This window comes from Lepisosteus platostomus, chromosome 22 (genome assembly GCF_059453375.1).
Source record: "Lepisosteus platostomus isolate fLepPlt1 chromosome 22, fLepPlt1.hap1, whole genome shotgun sequence".
Taxonomy (NCBI): domain Eukaryota; kingdom Metazoa; phylum Chordata; class Actinopteri; order Semionotiformes; family Lepisosteidae; genus Lepisosteus; species Lepisosteus platostomus.
In genome coordinates this window covers 556,660-573,576 of record NC_142632.1, presented here as the reverse complement: position 1 = coordinate 573,576, position 16,917 = coordinate 556,660, and the positions used below count along the sequence as shown (strand labels likewise).

At 47.0% G+C, this 16,917-nt stretch overlaps 5 non-coding genes across 5 annotated transcripts; 1 reads left to right on the top strand and 4 right to left on the bottom strand.

The window, feature by feature from the left end:
- Nucleotides 1-1,435: 1,435 nt before the first annotated feature.
- trnai-aau (transfer RNA isoleucine (anticodon AAU)) lies at nt 1,436-1,509 on the bottom strand. Its single transcript has one exon. It is a non-coding gene; the product is annotated as a tRNA-Ile (tRNA).
- Nucleotides 1,510-2,350: 841 nt separating this feature from the next.
- On the bottom strand, nt 2,351-2,432 carry trnas-aga (transfer RNA serine (anticodon AGA)). Its single transcript has one exon. It is a non-coding gene; the product is annotated as a tRNA-Ser (tRNA).
- A 4,258-nt stretch (nt 2,433-6,690) lies between these two features.
- On the bottom strand, nt 6,691-6,763 carry trnar-acg (transfer RNA arginine (anticodon ACG)). The gene has a single exon. It is a non-coding gene; the product is annotated as a tRNA-Arg (tRNA).
- Nucleotides 6,764-9,827: 3,064 nt separating this feature from the next.
- On the top strand, nt 9,828-9,909 carry trnas-uga (transfer RNA serine (anticodon UGA)). The gene has a single exon. It is a non-coding gene; the product is annotated as a tRNA-Ser (tRNA).
- Nucleotides 9,910-12,168: 2,259 nt separating this feature from the next.
- On the bottom strand, nt 12,169-12,285 carry LOC148642467 (U5 spliceosomal RNA). The gene has a single exon (XR_015929272.1). It is a non-coding gene; the product is annotated as a U5 spliceosomal RNA (small nuclear RNA).
- Between the last annotated feature and the right edge of the window lie 4,632 nt (nt 12,286-16,917).

Here is a 16,917-nt window from a genome sequence, read left to right as displayed (position 1 = left end):
CCCCTGCCTCAGCTGTGACGTTTTGCAGAACAATTCTAGCTGAAGTTGTAAAATTTCTCTTTGTTCCGTTCCTGCAAAACATCTTATTATGAACAAATAAACCACAATAATCATTTGCATCTAGGGGAATCACTCCCAAGGGTAACCCCCCTTAAAGCTATATTGTTCTACCCATCAGGTTCTGCCACTAGATAAGAGAACCTTTCCCATGAAATCATTTTTTGACCTTCATGATCCCTTCAGGGCGTACAATTAGCACAGAAGCAGCAGCTTTAGTCCACATGTTTTTCAAACAGGATATTAACGATATGATCATAACGAATAATACCAGACCCACAAATATGTATTGAACCAGAGACCCTCTCCATGTTCCTAGCACAGACTGTAGCCATGCACCAATACCCCAATCATCTGGATTGCAGGATTTACGAAGAAAATTATTTTCGCAGTAATTAATTTATTATATTTACTATATTTATTATACACGTGTAAATTAATTACTGCGAAAATCATTTACTTCGTACACTGTGCAGAGTGCCGTATACTCCTAGTTGCGGCACACACGATACATACAGTAAAAAGCCTCAGGCACTGTGTTAGATGTGTTTTCGACGTTATATATGCGTTTATTAATGTCGTCGATTTTACGGTTGCAATTCGACGTTGATTATACGTCGAGGCGACGTATATATACGTATAGCCGTATTTTCGCCGTGAATATACGTATATTCGACGAATCAATGCCCACTGGGTAAACTCTTGAGCAAACTCTGAACCAACTCTAAGGAAACTAATCCGATTAGACGTTACTTTGACTCATCTTTTTACGCTCAGTGCTGGATTGCTCAAACTCCAGCTAGGGTTAGGGTTAGCATTCCCACGCTACTTAGACACTTTGTTTACGCTCAGTGCTGGATTTTGGGAACTTCAGGACGAGTGGGAATTTTCTCCTATCTGTCAATTCTGTTTTGTTTTGGAGACTCTTGGCTGCCTATGTTGTACAGTGCAGCGTGAAGGAAACATTTTCCAAAACTGTGTCAGCTCAAAAGTTGTAAGAAAACCTCTCCAGCTGCTTTAACTCTCTTCATATTTGTCATTTAATGTGACACTCGATGTATAACTGGAGCCTCACATATGCAAATGGTGAGGCTCCAGTTCAACACCACTTTACAGTATCTGACAAAAGCATGGCAGACTGTGCCATGACCGGCAGATAACTTCTGCTTATTTTTACCATATTAAACATTGGAAATCCAACCACTTGCATTTGTGACACTTGATTTTGACTCCACCTAAGACACTCTTAAATCTTCAAACACTTTTCTCTTCTCCCGCAACACTCTTGTCTGTCGGCACTATGTGGCAGCGTTGCATGACAACCCATCTCACCACGGAAAGGAACCTAACAGCTTTGGTAAGAGAGGAGAAAGGAACCTGGCCCGTACGGGGATCGAACCCGTGACCTTGGCGTTATTAGCACCACGCTCTAACCAACTGAGCTAACCGGCCTCACGACGGTGGTCCTCTCTGTGCTGCAAATAATCGAACTCAGGGAATTTCTTTTGCCCTCCTTTGAATAGAAAGCCGTGTAATTCAGTGTACGGGCTTTCTCGTGCAGTTTCATGGTTCTTGTAACCCAAATCCTACACTGGCCTGAAGAGTCCCCCCATTTCACAGCATTTTTCAGCTGATTTAAAATGTACCTAAAGGAGAAGCATTATTGAAGACCATCAATTACCAAGAGCTTTTGTCAAAGGTTTTGGTGGTCATTTTTAATGACCACAGAGCACTATGACCTCGGTTTTACATCTCATCCGAAAGACAGCGCCCTTTTACAACACAGCGTCTCCGTCACTATACTGGGGCATTGGGACCCGCACAGACCTCAGGGTGAGCGCCCCCCCGCCGGCACCATTAACACCGCTTCCAGCTGGAAGCTTTGTTTTTCCCTGTAGCTTACCCTCATCCGGGTACTGACCTGGCTCACACCTGCTAAGCTTCAGTGGGTTTTCAGTTGTGAGTTGCAAGGGGATGCAAGTGATGGAGCTGCTCGCTGCAAAAGCCACTACATTGGCCGGGAATCAAACCCAAGCCTCCCGCGTGGCAGGCAAGAATTCTACCACTGAACCACCAATGCTCAGTGTCTGGGCCTTCAAAAAAGACGCTTTTTTGGTGCTCTGTGCAAAAAGCGTCGACATATGCTTCCAGCTGCAAAATGCCATTCGCGGATGCTGAAGAATTTATTTTCAAGGCAGCGGGTACAAGCGATTGGGCGTTTTAAAACCACCAGGAACAGCAAGGAGGCGCGCTTCTTTGCTTGCGCCGGAACACACCGACTGGAGGCGGACAACGTAGTCGGCAGGATTCGAACCTGCGCGGGGAGACCCCAATGGATTTCTAGTCCATCGCCTTAACCACTCGGCCACGACTACAGCAAGCCCCGCTGCCGCTGCGTTGTTGCTACAATCTTACCTGGATCGCGAGGCGCCGGCGGAAGCTTATTTCAAAGTCGTTCTCCGTTTCAAAAAAACATTTCCAAAATACAAGCCTTGCAGACAGACACGCCTCAGAGGACTTAAGGGTGGCTTCATGTCGGAATGATAAAGTCTCCCCGTCCGGACATGAAAATTCCACTTTGTTACACACAAAAAAAGAATCAACAACAGAGAAATGCCCACAAGCATTTGAAAAGCCGCACCACGTCGCACTTGAAATACCTCTTACATTAGTGGTAGACGCAGGAATCGCCTTTTTATTTACGCTCTTACCAACGCGATGGAAAGCAAAACAAAGCAAAGCAGAGCAAAACAAAACGAACAAACGAAAACCCTCACGTCCCGCACTTGCATATAACGCCATTACGTGCCCAAGCGGTATTGTACGTCATCCTAGCACTGCACCCCGAGGCGTACGGCATATGGGAACGAACACACGCCACGAATCGTCTCGAATCGCTCCCTACAGCTGTAAGGCGCCTTAAAGCATGCACCTCCAATTTTCTTCTTTGCGCATCTGTGAAAGGTAAACTCTTGAGCAAACTCTGAACCACCTCTAAGGAAACTAATCCGATTAGACGTTACTTTGACTCATCCTTTAAGGGACCTTTCTTAATTGGAGAAATCAATGATTTCGAATGAATTCTGTATGCGTTAAAAGACAGCTATACACAGAAAACATGCAGGACACTGCTCATGATGTTTCCCGAGCCGAAACACAGTGCGTTTTTCCAAGCCATCTGACCAAGCCTGCCCACTGAAAACTGCAGGAGATCGTGTAAAGACGTTCAAGTTTGTAACTACTGCACGCACAGGAAGCAGAATAAATTCCTCTATTCAAACTGTCAAAGGTTTGCTTTGCGAACGCTGCAGGACATCGCACAATCTCTTTTGAACAGGGACAAACGATTTCTTATGGGGCGCAGTAAGTACAGACGTTTAAAAAGCTCCACTCATGCCAATGATGCAGCATGAAGAAGCGCAACCTAAAGTTTGCATTCCTAGCACTGTTGCAACCTAGCACTGTTGCATTCCCCGCATCAGTAGCTAAGAGAATATAATTTACGACTCTTGTTAATGCAGTTTCAGAAACCAGACTGAAATTTCTCAAGTATATTATTTGAATCCATTTGATGTTGGGCAACAACTATTCTTTCAAGACTTTTAGATTGAAATGGGACCTTTGAGACAGGCCTGTAGTTGTTAAGAACTTGTTGATCCAAATTTGACTTCTTAAGAGCGGTCTAACAACCGCTACCTTAAATTGATCAGGTACAACGCCTGACGCAAGCGATGCATTCATCATACTAATTATAGGTCCTGCCAGTCCTTCGAGGGAATCTTTGACTAGCTGAGTGGGGATGGGATCTAGCGAACAGGTGGTTGACTTTGTCTTACGTCTGTGTTCATGAGTCCACCATAAGAAGAAATCTGAACAGGAGTGGTGATCATGCGAGGTCACCACGGAGGAAACCACTGCTCTCCCCCCAAAAAAAACCACCACTGCCCCTCTCAAGTTTGCTAAAGACCACATGGATGTTCCACAACTCCTGGAACAATGTTCTGTGGACAGACGTGACAAAAGTTGAACTTGTTGGTAAATGTGCACAGCGTTATGTTTGGAGATAACAAAACACCGCATACCAACTCCAAAACCTCATCCCACCTGGGAAGCATGGCGGAGGCTGTACGGCTTGCAATCATCGAGGGACCGATGAATTCCAAGATGTATCAGGAAATTCTACAGCAGAATGTCAGGGTGTCTGCCTGTGATCTAAAACTCGAAAGACGCTGGGTCATGCAGCATGACAAAAACAAAGGAGTACATCAACAACAGAGTGGCTGAAACAGTAGAAATTCCGTATGTTGGGATGGCCAAGTAAGAGTCCTGACACACACGCTTTCACTCATATGAGCTACACGGCTACCAAGATGATCTCAGATGCGCCGAGCTGGTACGGAACATATTGAACTGATCGACGGCGAATTGTCTCTCAGACAGGCTTTTCACCTCTAAGCTCCCTTACTGACAGTGATCAGCTAGGTAGTAAAACAGTCAGCTGCTTCTAAGCCTTAAACAGCTGCATCTCGGCGCTTCCACGGAGAGATGATTTGAAAGCCGAACATCGCCCATTGGGAACACCTTACTATCACTAGTTTAAGAGACTCTTAAGGTCTTGCAGAGGTGCCTGTCTAATAGCATGCGCTTTGCAAGCTATAGGTGTTTAGGCTGAGGCAGAATGCCTGTTAACAAAATGTTTTTCTAAAGGGGCCTCGCACTCTTTTCCAAGCAATGGTCACCATCCCCACCGAGTGTCACAATGTAGTCATGTCCTAGGACATCACCTGTTAGTCTCCATTTGTCTGCAACCAACACTTTAGGTTACGGGGTCACAACCGCACCCCGGAGACCAGAGGAGCCGTTGGCATTCTGGCGGCGCAGATTGGGCTGAAGATGGGGCGCTTGAATCTCGCTGTTGGAGGCCGTCTGAAACTGACCCAAGCCTTTCCCTTGAATTAAATGTAAATAAGAAATGAACCCCAGATGCACATGGAATCAATCACGTGTTTCCTTTGAGCCGTTTCAGAGACTGCTCCAGAGTTTACCTTGCACAGATGCGCAAAGATTAATGATGGGGGTGCACGCTTCCAGGCGTCTTACAACTGTAGGGACTGATTAGAGACAATTCGTAGCTTGTGCTCATTTCCCTCTATTCCCCGTGTTGCAGTGGTAGGATGACTTAAATTCCTGCTTCGACACGTAACGGGATTATAATCAAGTGCAGGAGCTGAGGGCTTTAGTTTTGTTTCGTTTTCCATGGCGTTCGTAAGCGCGCAAATCAAAGGCAATTCCTGCGTCTAACACGAATGTAAATGCTTTTGAAAGTGCAGTGTGGTGCAGCTTGTAAAATCCTTGTCCACATTTGTGGTTTGTTGATGTTTTTTCTGTCTGCCAAAGTTGCATTTTGACATCCGGACTGGGGGACTTTATCATTTGAACGTGAAGCCAGCCTTAAACCCTCTGAGGCGTGTCTGTCTGCCGGCACGAATCTTGTGAAAGGTATTTTTTTTAACGGAGAGCAACTTTAAAAAGGTTTCCGCAGCCACCTCGCAGTCCGTGTTTGATTATAGGAGGAATGCGGCGGCGGGGAGCTCGCATTTGTCGTGCTCGAGTGGTTAAGGCGATGGGCTCGAAATGCGTTGGGGCTTCCCCGCGCAGGTTCGAAACCTGCCGACTCCGGCGTCTGCCGCACGTCGCCTTGTGCCTGCGCGGCAGAGGCGAAGTGCCGCTTCTCCTTTTCTGGTACTATAAAAACGCTAAATCGCTTGGCCCCGCTGCCATGGAAAGCAATTCTTCAGATAACCACACATTTTGCGTTCGCACCTCTGGTGCTCTACTTATGCCTTTGAAAACCTAATGAATAAAGCTGTAAGAACCGACACGATGTGTAGGTGCTCTTAAAGCACGCAGTAAAGAACTGTTAACAGCAAGGGTTTCAGTGGGTTAACTGAGGAGAAGGCGTGATCGCTAATTGTTGACTTTTTATTTGGTGTTAGAAACACTCTTACTGTGCATGACGTGCAACAAATGTAGCCACAGAAATTGCATCACGCTTTCATGTATGCTATTGCAGACACCAACGTTGCCTAGATAGAAAACCGAAATAGCCGTGGGTTTGCTTGCTGGTCTGAAGGATCTCTCTTCGAATCTCTATCATTTGTCAATGGAAGTAAAAGGCGCTGCAATCTGATACGTTCAGAATCAAACCCGCAGCTGTTGTTCGACTTTATTTCTTGACTAATTACAACTGAGTGTCGCATGAGCAGTTACATAAACTTGTCTGGTATATTTGAACACAAATGCCGTTCTTCAATTAAAACTAACAGTACATTGTCAGGGACATTCAGTTCTATACAAACAAGAGACAGACAAGAGAATATTTCTACCGTTCATGTGGACTACGTGTTGACTTACTGATCGGAATAATTGAAAGGTTCGGGCTCATAGCCGATGGAGTGCGTGCTAATTAGAACAGCAACGCTGAGCTCTCAGCACCGTATTGAGCCCAGGTGTTTTTCTAAAGCTGTCAGGTGCAGTTCATTTACATGAAGGAAATCTCTTACTGGGTACGATTACAATGCAGTAAGTAGCACAGACTACTTAGGGAGTAGCCCGATGCATTTAAAAACGACCCGAGCCAGGCAGGAGTCGAACCTGCAATCTCCTGATCCGTAGTCAGACGCGTTATCCATTGGGCCACTGGCCCTGGTATGACACTGCAGGACTGTAACCCAGTGAGATCAGCACTGCAACTAGTAAAATATTACCCCCGGTCCATTCTTTTCCAAAAGTGAGAAACACCTGTTTTCTACATTTTGTCTGTTTTAAAACCATATCTTTTTAAACCAAACCAAGAGTTTGTCTTTTGCACTGATATTCTGATTCATTTCGATTTCAAAGAAAAAAAAAACATTATCTTCCAAAGCATCATAAAATTGTCCATTCTTCCAGACTCTACTTCTCTCTTGTAGTAGTACAGCAGACCTTTCCAGGTGAGCAGATCACAGAGTCTGAAATATGCTTCCTCCATCAAGCAAAGTACCTGAACATGACTCTGTCTTCATAAAAGCGCCCCTGTAATAAAGAAATTAAATCCGAAATCAAGAGGGCAGTTGCCTACTGAAGTTCAAGAAGTCATCAATTTTAACCTAGCAACACATTAACGGCTGCATCTATACAAGTACGATTCTAGAAATGCTCACCAGATTACGTTTTAAGAAGGAACTGCGCCTCAGGTTCCGCCGAGATCTTAACTTGGATGGCAGGATTCAGAGTCCGGAGTGCGGACTGATGGCGCACGGAGGGTCCACATACTGTGGATCCCTCAGTTTTCTTCCGCGTGTTTAAACCGCCAGCGTGTGACTCCCCTGTCCCCGTGACCTCATTGCTCTGCTCTCGCCTCTGTGCAGCTGAGCCCGACTCATGGTAAAGTGGAAAACAATATGCCCTCAACGTGGGATTTACTCTGGATCGAGGATAGATGTCACCTTTTTATCGTTGAACAGGATGTATGTGATGTGGCGACTAGGTTCAATTTTGTATCCTTTTAAAAGATTAAGGACTGGGGTGAGCGTGATTTACCACCCTTTCAGCTAAGAACCCGACATGAGCACCGTTTAAGCTGCATAGACTCGGTCGTTTAACTCTTCTCCATTAGCAGGGTTAAGGTTAAAGAAAAAAAACATTGCTGACTTCTTTTTTTTTGCCAGCCGCTAGTGCTGATTAGCAATGTTTGTATTTCATGTTTTGCAAGTTGCATCCATTTTAAGAAAAACAAGTCGCGTTAAAGACAGGAAATGAATACTTGCATTTAATTAAGTCTAGCCGTAGGCGGTTGTCTGTAAGGACCAGTTCTGTTCAAGAAGACAGAACAAAGAAGGCACCACTGGGATTAGGACTCAGGATCTCCTGTTTAAGAGACAAGCACTTTAACCAACTAAGCCACGGCGCCCCGGGATAGTTGTCCTTTTGCAGCCACTTGGACACACCACTCAGACACATCTGCATTCGGTGTGTGCTCCGCCTGCTCGCTGAGCAAGTTGCCACCTTTATACAATAGCAACATCGACACCAAGAGAAAGGATGACAAATGGCTTTTATCTGGAACTTTTCATGTCCAAGGAGCTCAATGTGCTTTCTGTGTACAACAGGGCCACTGAACTCCACACTGGCCACTGAACCACAGCAGTGGCTTGCTGGCTTGACATCTCCCAAGGAAAATGTTGAAATCGCATGTGGAACAGGAAAAGGACCCTCGAGTACGAGGGAAAAAAAATAAAAAGATCATCTGGAGCGCGCCAACCCATGTCTGGACAGCCCAGTTTCGTCGACAAGGTGGCCGAGTGGTTAAGGCGATGGACTATTAATTCATTGTGTTCTACATGCATGGGTTTGAATCAATTCCTCGTCGCTCTCTATGTCTGACACGTGTGCCTGTTCGACGTTGGCCCTCCTTTTGTTTGCTCCAGTACTAGAGCCTTACATTTTCTAGCGGTGGCTGAACATGGTATAGTAGGCTAACGTTGGTATCGAGCAGTGGCAGTAACAGTATTTACGTGCCGCTGCTGCCAAGTGGCTTTGGGTTGAGACCGCGTTTTCACTTACTTGCAGCACAAACGGAGAAAGCGATTTTTGACAGTCTCTCGAGAGACTTCGCTAGATGTTTAGGTGATAGACTTTGTCAGTTCCCAATTGGATGATGGCCTCTCAAATAGTTTGTGCCCCTAGACGTTTATACAGTAGAAGCCTGCTTCGTGGCTTAAATCCAAGCTAAGGAAAAGAGTTTGAGGTCTGATGCAGAACTGCGAATTCAATGAAGGGGAACACTACAGTACATTGCACTGTATGTGTGAGGAAAGCTGCCCCCTTCTGTTCCTTGTCGACCGAACAGAGGACTGTAAAGGATACCGCCAAGAAACTTTAGGATGCTGGTTGGAATCCAGCTCCAAAGAAGCCCCTTTGGGTGTTATGTCATCAAAAAGTAAGAACAGAGAATCTCCCTTGGATCAAAAGCGCAACAGAACTGTTTTCCGTGGAGCAGGTTTCAGACCCGTAGACCTGTTTTATTTGTAGGGCAGGGCGCATTCCCAAACGCGAATCTCCTGTTTTAGAAATGCTTTGGGCGGCGTGAAGTGAAAATAAGAAGTGGGCTCCAGATGCACATGGAAGCAATCAAGTGTTTCATCCGAGCTGTTTCAAAGACTGCTCAAGAGCTTTCCTTTTACAGAGGCCCAACGATTAATGATGGGGGTGCACCCTTCAATGTGCCTTACGACTCTAGGGAGTGATTGAGACGATTCGTAGCGTGTGTTCATTTCCCTCTATTCCCCATGTTACAGTGGTAAGATGACGTAAATTCCTGCTTCGACACGTAACGGCATTATAATCAAGTGCAGGAGCTGAGGGCTTTTGTTTTGTTTCGTTTTCTATGGCGTTCGTAAGCGCGCAAAACAAAGACAATTCCTGCATCTAACACGAATGTAAATGCTTTTGAAAGTGCAGTGTGGTGCAGCTTGTAAAATCCTTGTCCACATTTGTGGTTTGTTGATGTTTTTTCTGTCTGCCAAAGTTGCATTTTGACATCCGGACGGGGAGACTTTATCATTTGAACGTGAAGCCAGCCTTAAACCCTATGAGGCGTGTCTGTCTGCCGGCATGTATCTTGTGAAAGGTATTTTTTTTTTAACAGAGAGCGACTTTAAAAAAGTTTCCGCAGCCACCTCGCACTCCGTGTTAGATTATAGGAGGAATGGGGCGGCGGCGAGCTCGCTGTAGTCGTGGCCGAATAGTTAAGGCAATGGACTTGAAATCCATTGGGGACTCCCCGCTCAGGTTCGAATCCTGCCGACTACGGCGTCTGCCGCACGTCACCTTGTGCCTGTGCGGCAAAGGCGAAGTGCCGCTTCTCCTTTCCTGGTACTATAAAAATGCTACATCGCTTGGTCCTGCTTCCATGGAAAGCAGTTCTTCAGGTGATTCTAGTCTCTTACCAAAGCTGTTAGGTTCCTTTCCGTGGTGAGATGGGTTGTCATGCAACGCTGCCACATAGTGCCGACAGACAAGTGTGTTGCGGGAGAAGAGAAAAGTGTTTGAAGATTTAAGAGTGTCTTAGGTGGAGCCAAAATCAGGTGTCACAAATGCAAGTGGGAAGATTTCCAATGATTAATATGGTCAAAATAAGCGGAAGTTACCAGCTGGTCCGGCACAGTCTGCCATGCTTTTGTCATATACTGTAAAGTGGTGTCGAACTGGGTGTCGAACTGGAGCCTCACCATTTGCATATGTGAGGCTCCAGTTATACATCGAGTGTCACATTAAATGACAAAAATGAAGAGAGTTAAAGCAGCTGGAGAGGTTTTCTTACAACTTTTGAGCTGACACAGTTTTGGAAAATGTTTCCTTCACGCTGCACTGAACAACATAGGCAGCCAAGAGTCTCCAAAACAAAACAGAATGGACAGATAGGAGAAAATTCCCACTCGTCCTGAAGTTCCCAAAATCCAGCACTGAGCGTAAACAAAGTGTCTAAGTAGCGTGTGAATGCTAACCCTAACCCTAGCTGGAGTTTGAGCAATCCGGCACTGAGCGTAAGAAGATGAGTCAAAGTAACGTCTAATCGGATTAGTTTCCTTAGAGCTGGTTCAGAGTTTGCTCAAGAGTTTACCTTTCACAGATGAGCAAAGAAGAATGTTGGGGGTGCACGCTTCAAGGCGCCTTACAGCTGTAGGGAGTGATTCGAGACGATTCGTGGCGTGTGTTCGTTCCCATATGCCGTACGCCTCGGGGTGCAGTGCTAGGATGACGTACAATACCGCTTGGACACGTAACGGCGTTATATGCAAGTGCAGAACGTGAGGGTTTTCGTTTGTTTGTTTTGTTTTGTTTTGCTCTGCTTTGCTTTGTTTTGCTTTCCATCGCGTTGGTAAGAGCGTAAATAAAAAGGCGATTCCTGCGTCTACCACTAATATAAGAGCTATTTCAAGTGCGACGTGGTGCGGCTTTTCAAATGCTTGTGGGCATTTCTCTGTTGTTGATTCTTTTTTTGTGTGTAACAAAGTGGCATTTTCATGTCCGGACGGGGAGACTTTATCATTCCGACATGAAGCCACCCTTAAGTCCTCTGAGGCGTGTCTGTCTGCAAGGCTTGTATTTTGGAAATGTTTTTTTGAAACGGAGAACGACTTTGAAATAGGCTTCCGCTGGCGCCTCGCGATCCAGGTAAGATTGTAGCAAGAACGCAGCGGCGGTGGGGCTTGCTGTAGTCGTGGCCGAGTGGTTAAGGCGATGGACTAGAAATCCATTGGGGTCTCCTCGCGCAGGTTCCAATCCTGCCGACTACGTTGTCCGCCTCCAGTCGGTGTGTTTCGGCACAATCAAAGAAGCGCGCCTCTTTGCTGTTCCTGGTGGTTTTAAAACGCCCAATCGCTTGTACCCGCTGCCTTGGAAATAAGTTCTTCAGCGTCCGCGAATGGCATTTTGCAGCTGGAAGCAGATGTCGATGCGTTTTGCACAGAGCACCAAAAAAGCGTCTTTTTTGAAGGCCTAGGCACTGAGCATTGGTGGTTCAGTGGTAGAATTCTCGCCTGCCACGTGGGAGGCTCGGGTTCGATTCCTGGCCAGTGCAGTGGCTTTTGCAGCGAGCGGCTCCATCACTTGCATCCCCTTGCAACTCGCAACTGAAAACCCACTGAAGCTAAGCAGGTGTGAGCCAGGTCAGTACCCGGATAAGGGTGAGCTACAGGGAAAAACAAAGCTTCCAGCTGGAAGCGGTGTTAATGGTGCCGGCGGGGGGGCGCTCACCCTGAGGTCTGTGCGGGTCCCAATGCCCCAGTATAGTGACCGAGATGCTGTGTTGTAAAAGGGCGCTGTCTTTTGGATGAGATGTAAAAACGAGGTCACAGCGCTCTGTGGTCATTCAAAATGACCACCAAAACCTTTGACAAAAGCTCTTGGTAATTGATGGTCTTCAATAATGCTTCTCCTTTAGGTACATTTTAAATCAGCTGAAAAATGCTGTTTTGCATTCATGTGTTTAAGTAGCCTGTGCTACTTACTGCATTGTAAGAGCGATTGTGAGCGGTTTTGTTTTCTCTCTTTGACCAGCCCAGCTGCGCCCCACCCGAAGGCAGGGAAGCACAAAAATTGTATGGAACTCATTCATGCTCCTCTCCATGGAAATCTTTAGTAAAAGGCAAAAGATTTGTACGAGATGAAGAGAAACCAGAGTGCGTGGCTGGACAGCTGCAGGAGCCCAGGCCGCCTTCAAGTCCTCTGCCCTGCCGGTCGTGGTTGGCAATGCACCTGGCCTTACAAACGAGCCAGTGCGGCCCGTTCAGCTCCGGGCTCATCGCCTGCAGCTCTCGGCTTACCTGGCAGGGGAGATACCTTGATCAGCCTGTAGTTGGAGTAGTTGGATTGTTTTCTTGTTTTCTGGAAGCAGTGTTTGTTTTGCAGTTTGAGATGGCAACCTTTGGATCCCGCAAGAATGCTGTACGTTTTGAGCTTTTGGATGACCTCTTCATGGATCGTATGCAGTTCAGCAGAAAAGTGTTACAGAAGGAACGTGGCTTTGAACCTCGGCACTTGGATTTCATCTTCGCTCTCCCAGGTCAGAAAGCATTTGAGGTTGTTTTTGCTACCTATTCTCTGTTTGAACAATGTGTGGATGTGTTTGAGGCAAAAAGAGGGAAAGTTCCTGCCCTTGAGAAGATCAACTTGCAGCCTCTGACACAGAGAGAGAGGAAAACGGTGCATGTTGTTATGTTCTCGGAAATGGCAAAGACGGAGGACATTCACACCTGGCTTAAGCAGTACTGCACCGTCCACCATGGAACTGAGGTTAGAGATGTTGACGGTATAAAAACAGGAGCAAGAAAATTTGAGGTTCGCTTGCTACCGGACAATGTAAATGGAGGCTTAAGGCACCTGCCCTCTACAATCCGGCTGGGCGCCTGCAATGGCTATGTTTTTTATGTGGGACAACCAAAGGTGCGTCGGCGCTGTGGTGCTGTGGGACACCTGGCATCGTCCTGCACTGTGAAATGCTGCAAGACCTGTGGCAAACAGGGACATTTAGCCTCTGACTGTTCAATGCTGCCAAAGTGCAATTTATGTGGCTCGGAAGGACACATTTTTAAGAACTGCCCTCACGCCTACGCCAATAAACTCAAAATGAGAAAGGATGAGGCAGTGCTTGTTTCAGCCAAACCGGCCCGAAAAGCCAAAGCAAACAACAAGTCAAACAAAGAACCCTTGTTGGACAAAGAGTCTCAGCCTCCAGCCAGGATCAGTCCTGCTGTGGCTCCGGGGTCGGTGGAAGAGAAATCCACTACGCTCCCACAACCGCAGACTGCACCAGACAAGCACGAGGGTTTGAAAACCCCAGAGAACAGCGAGGACCCCTCCCCCACTCCTGCTCCTCAGAACGAGGGCCAGTGTGGGGCCCCCACCGGTGGAGCGGGTCCAGCGACGATACCCAGGATTCAGCGGAGCTGCTTTTCTCAGACTCTGCAAGTGCTACAGATGCCCTTCTCTCCTCCATCCAGTCCGTCACGGAGGATCTGCAACAGCTGGTGGGTGAGGGGGAAGAGGAGACTGGTGCATCGGCTGCACCCCTTTCCCCTCAGTGCTCCCAGGAGCTGGACTTGAGGAAAAGGAAAAATGACTCTGTTTTCTCCCCGAGCGAGGAGGAAGGAGAGCATGGTGATGGGGACAGCTGGAACCCCTCCACCCCTCCTTCTACCCCCTTCCTTGAAATGGACTCCGTGAACGCTTTTACTGCTGCCACCCTGATGAAGGCTCATTCAGAGGATGGCTGGCAGGAAATTGGTAAGAAGAAAAAGAAAAAGAAGAAGGTAACAGGTGAGACCGAAGAGAAATGTGTTTTGTAAAGACTGGTTCCACTTTCTTATGTAATATGGCTCTAAACATAATTTCTCTTAACACCAGAGGTATCAATGACAGAGTTAAATGCCAGTGTGTCTTTGATTACCTCCAGCAGAGAGAGGGAGATGTGTTGATGTTGCAGGAGTGTGCTTTAGCCTATCAAGAGAGGTATAAAAGCTTTGAAGATAGGTGGGATAAAGGGCCTTCTGTTTGGTCAGGGGACAATAACAACAGAGCCTCTGGCGTGGCCATTCTTTTCAAAGGATGGGCTTTCAAATTGAAAAGTATTCAGAGGGTCATAGATGGCAGGTTGCTGTGTGTGGATGTGGAATGGGGGACCGTTAACCTGCGGCTAATCAATGTGTATTGTCCTACTGACGTGGGAGGAAGGGTGGAGCTACTCAAGGCACTCTCTCCCCTATTGTTAAGTAGCACAGACGTGATAGTGGGAGGGGATTTTAATTGTATCTTAGAGCACACAGACAGGCAGTCTAGCTCTCCGATAAAATTGGATTCCAGCTCACTGGCCCTGCAAAACTTAGTTCAAACTCTCAGACACATATAGATGTATATATCCCGCAACAGCAGGATATACATGGTCAGGGAGGAATAGCAGCTCCAGAATTGACTATTGCTTTGTCTCAGAGAGAGTGAAAGTTGTTGGGGTCACTCTTCAGCCTGTCTTCTTCTCAGATCATCAGGCTTTAGGGTGTAGAGTGGAACTCCAGGGCGGGACTGTCTTTGGCCCAGGCCTCTGGAAACTCAACACAAAGCTGCTAGAGAACGAGGGGGTAGTATCCCGCTACAAGGAGAAACTATCACAGTGGCTGTCCTTGCAGTGTCTGTACGGGTCAGTAGGAGAGTGGTGGGAGGAGGTGAAGATGAGGACAAAGGCCTTTTTCATGGCTGAGAGAAGGAAGGCTGCTGCCAGACGGAGAGGAGTGCTAGCCAGGAAACAGAGGCAGCTGCAGCGTCTCTACACAATGCTGCACAGTGGCTTCGATGTGCTCGAGGATATCACCCTTTTAAAAAAGGACATCCGGAGCATAGCCGAAGAAAGTAGTCGAGGAGTGCTGTTAAGAAGCAGAGTGCAGTTCTTGGAAGGAAATGAGAAGTGTACTCGCCTCTTTTTCAGGAAAGTGGTAGGCTCCAAGTCTGTCATGGAAAGTGTAGTTGATGAGGAGGGACGAGAGAGAACAGAGCCGAGTGCTATCCTCTCCTGCACCGAGGCCTTCTACTCAAGACTGTACAGCTCTACAGAGTTAAAGGATGAAGAAATTCATTTTTTTACCTCAAAGCTAGAAAACGTTTTGAGTGAAGAAGATAGGGAAGTACTTGAGAGGGATTTGACAGTAGAAGAGCTGAGACAGGCTATGGAGAGCTTACAGAAGGGGAAAACTCCGGGTGCTGACGGGCTCCCTAAAGAATTTTATTGCACCTTTTGGGATCTGCTTCAGGATCCGCTACTGCTCCTATTCGAGGAAAGCTATAAGACAGAATTGCTGCCTGACTCCTTAAGAGAAGGCACTATCTCTCTCTTGTTTAAGAAAGGAGCAAAGAATGACATAAAGAACTGGAGACCCCTCAGCCTCTTAGGCGTGGACACTAAGATCCTGCGCCTACAAAATGTAGTGGCCTCACTGGTAGGGAAAGAACAGACTTGTGGGATAGCAGGACGCCTGATGAGCGACAACCTGGCCTTGTTGAGGGATGTCTGTCTGTACTCAGAGGATCGCTCCCTCCCTCTGTGCATTTTAGGCGTAGACCTAGAAAAGGCCTTTGACCGCCTAAACCGGCAGTACTTAACATTGGTACTTGAGCACATGAAGTTTGGCCCCATCATGAGAAAGTGGATTAACCTGCTGTACACAGGTAGCAACAGCAGAGTAATGGTTAATGGCAATAGATCACGCCCCTTTGAAGTCTGTTCAGGGGTGAGGCAGGGCTGCCCATTATCCCCCTTGTTATTCGTTTTGGCTATGGAGCCCTTAAGCCTGTGCCTTGCGCCAGGATCAGGCCATTAATGGGATACCAGTGCCTGGAAGTGGGGGAGGAGAGGTAAAGACATCTCTATACATGGATGACGTCACCCTGCTCCTCTCTGACAATGCCTCAATTAGCAGAGCTCTGCAGTGCTGTGATCGTTTCTCTTTGGCTTCCTCCGCAAAAATTAACAAATCTAAGAGTGAGATTTTTTATCAGAACTGGAGGGAGCCAATAGAAGGACATGATCTCAGGCTGCAAGAGAAGAGAATTAAGGTCCTGGGGGTGTATTTTGGAGAAGAGATGGGAACAGTAAATTGGCAGAACAAATTGCCAATCTTAAACAAAAAACTGATGCAATGGAAGGACCGAGACCTCACCATGACAGGGAAGGTGCTGGTCATCAAAGCCGAGCTCTTGTCTGTCTTGAATTTTCTGGCTTCTACCTTCCCAATCCCACACCGTGTTGCGGCGGTGCTGAGGAGATTGATGTTTCAATTTCTATGGGGTGGGAAGCAGGAAAGACTCAGAAGGGAAATAATGTACAGGCCACTACCCTCAGGGGGGAAGTCTGTCCCAGATATTGCTACGAAGCTGCTGTGCATTTTCCTGGCCTCTGTGCTGAGAGGCTTTGCAACAGCACCTGCAGCGCGTACCTGGACTTATTTTTCCAGGCTCTGGGTAGGTAGGGAGGTGTTCAGAGTGTGGGGTGTCAGACCCAAGCTGGACGTCCCACTCTCTGACACATGCCCTGCAATTTATGGGACAGTTAAAAGTTTTCTAAGATCTCACCCAATTGGCCATATTCCCCTCCGAGATGTCAGGGTCCAAAAACTGGAAGATTTCGTTGCACCCCAGAATAATAGGCAGACCCCTGTGGGCATTTTAACATCAGCCCAAACAAGGAAGGTGTGGAAACACACATCCTCTAAGTTTCTGTGCAACATTCACAGAGATTTAGCCTGGAGTGTCGTCCACCAGTGCTTACCGGTA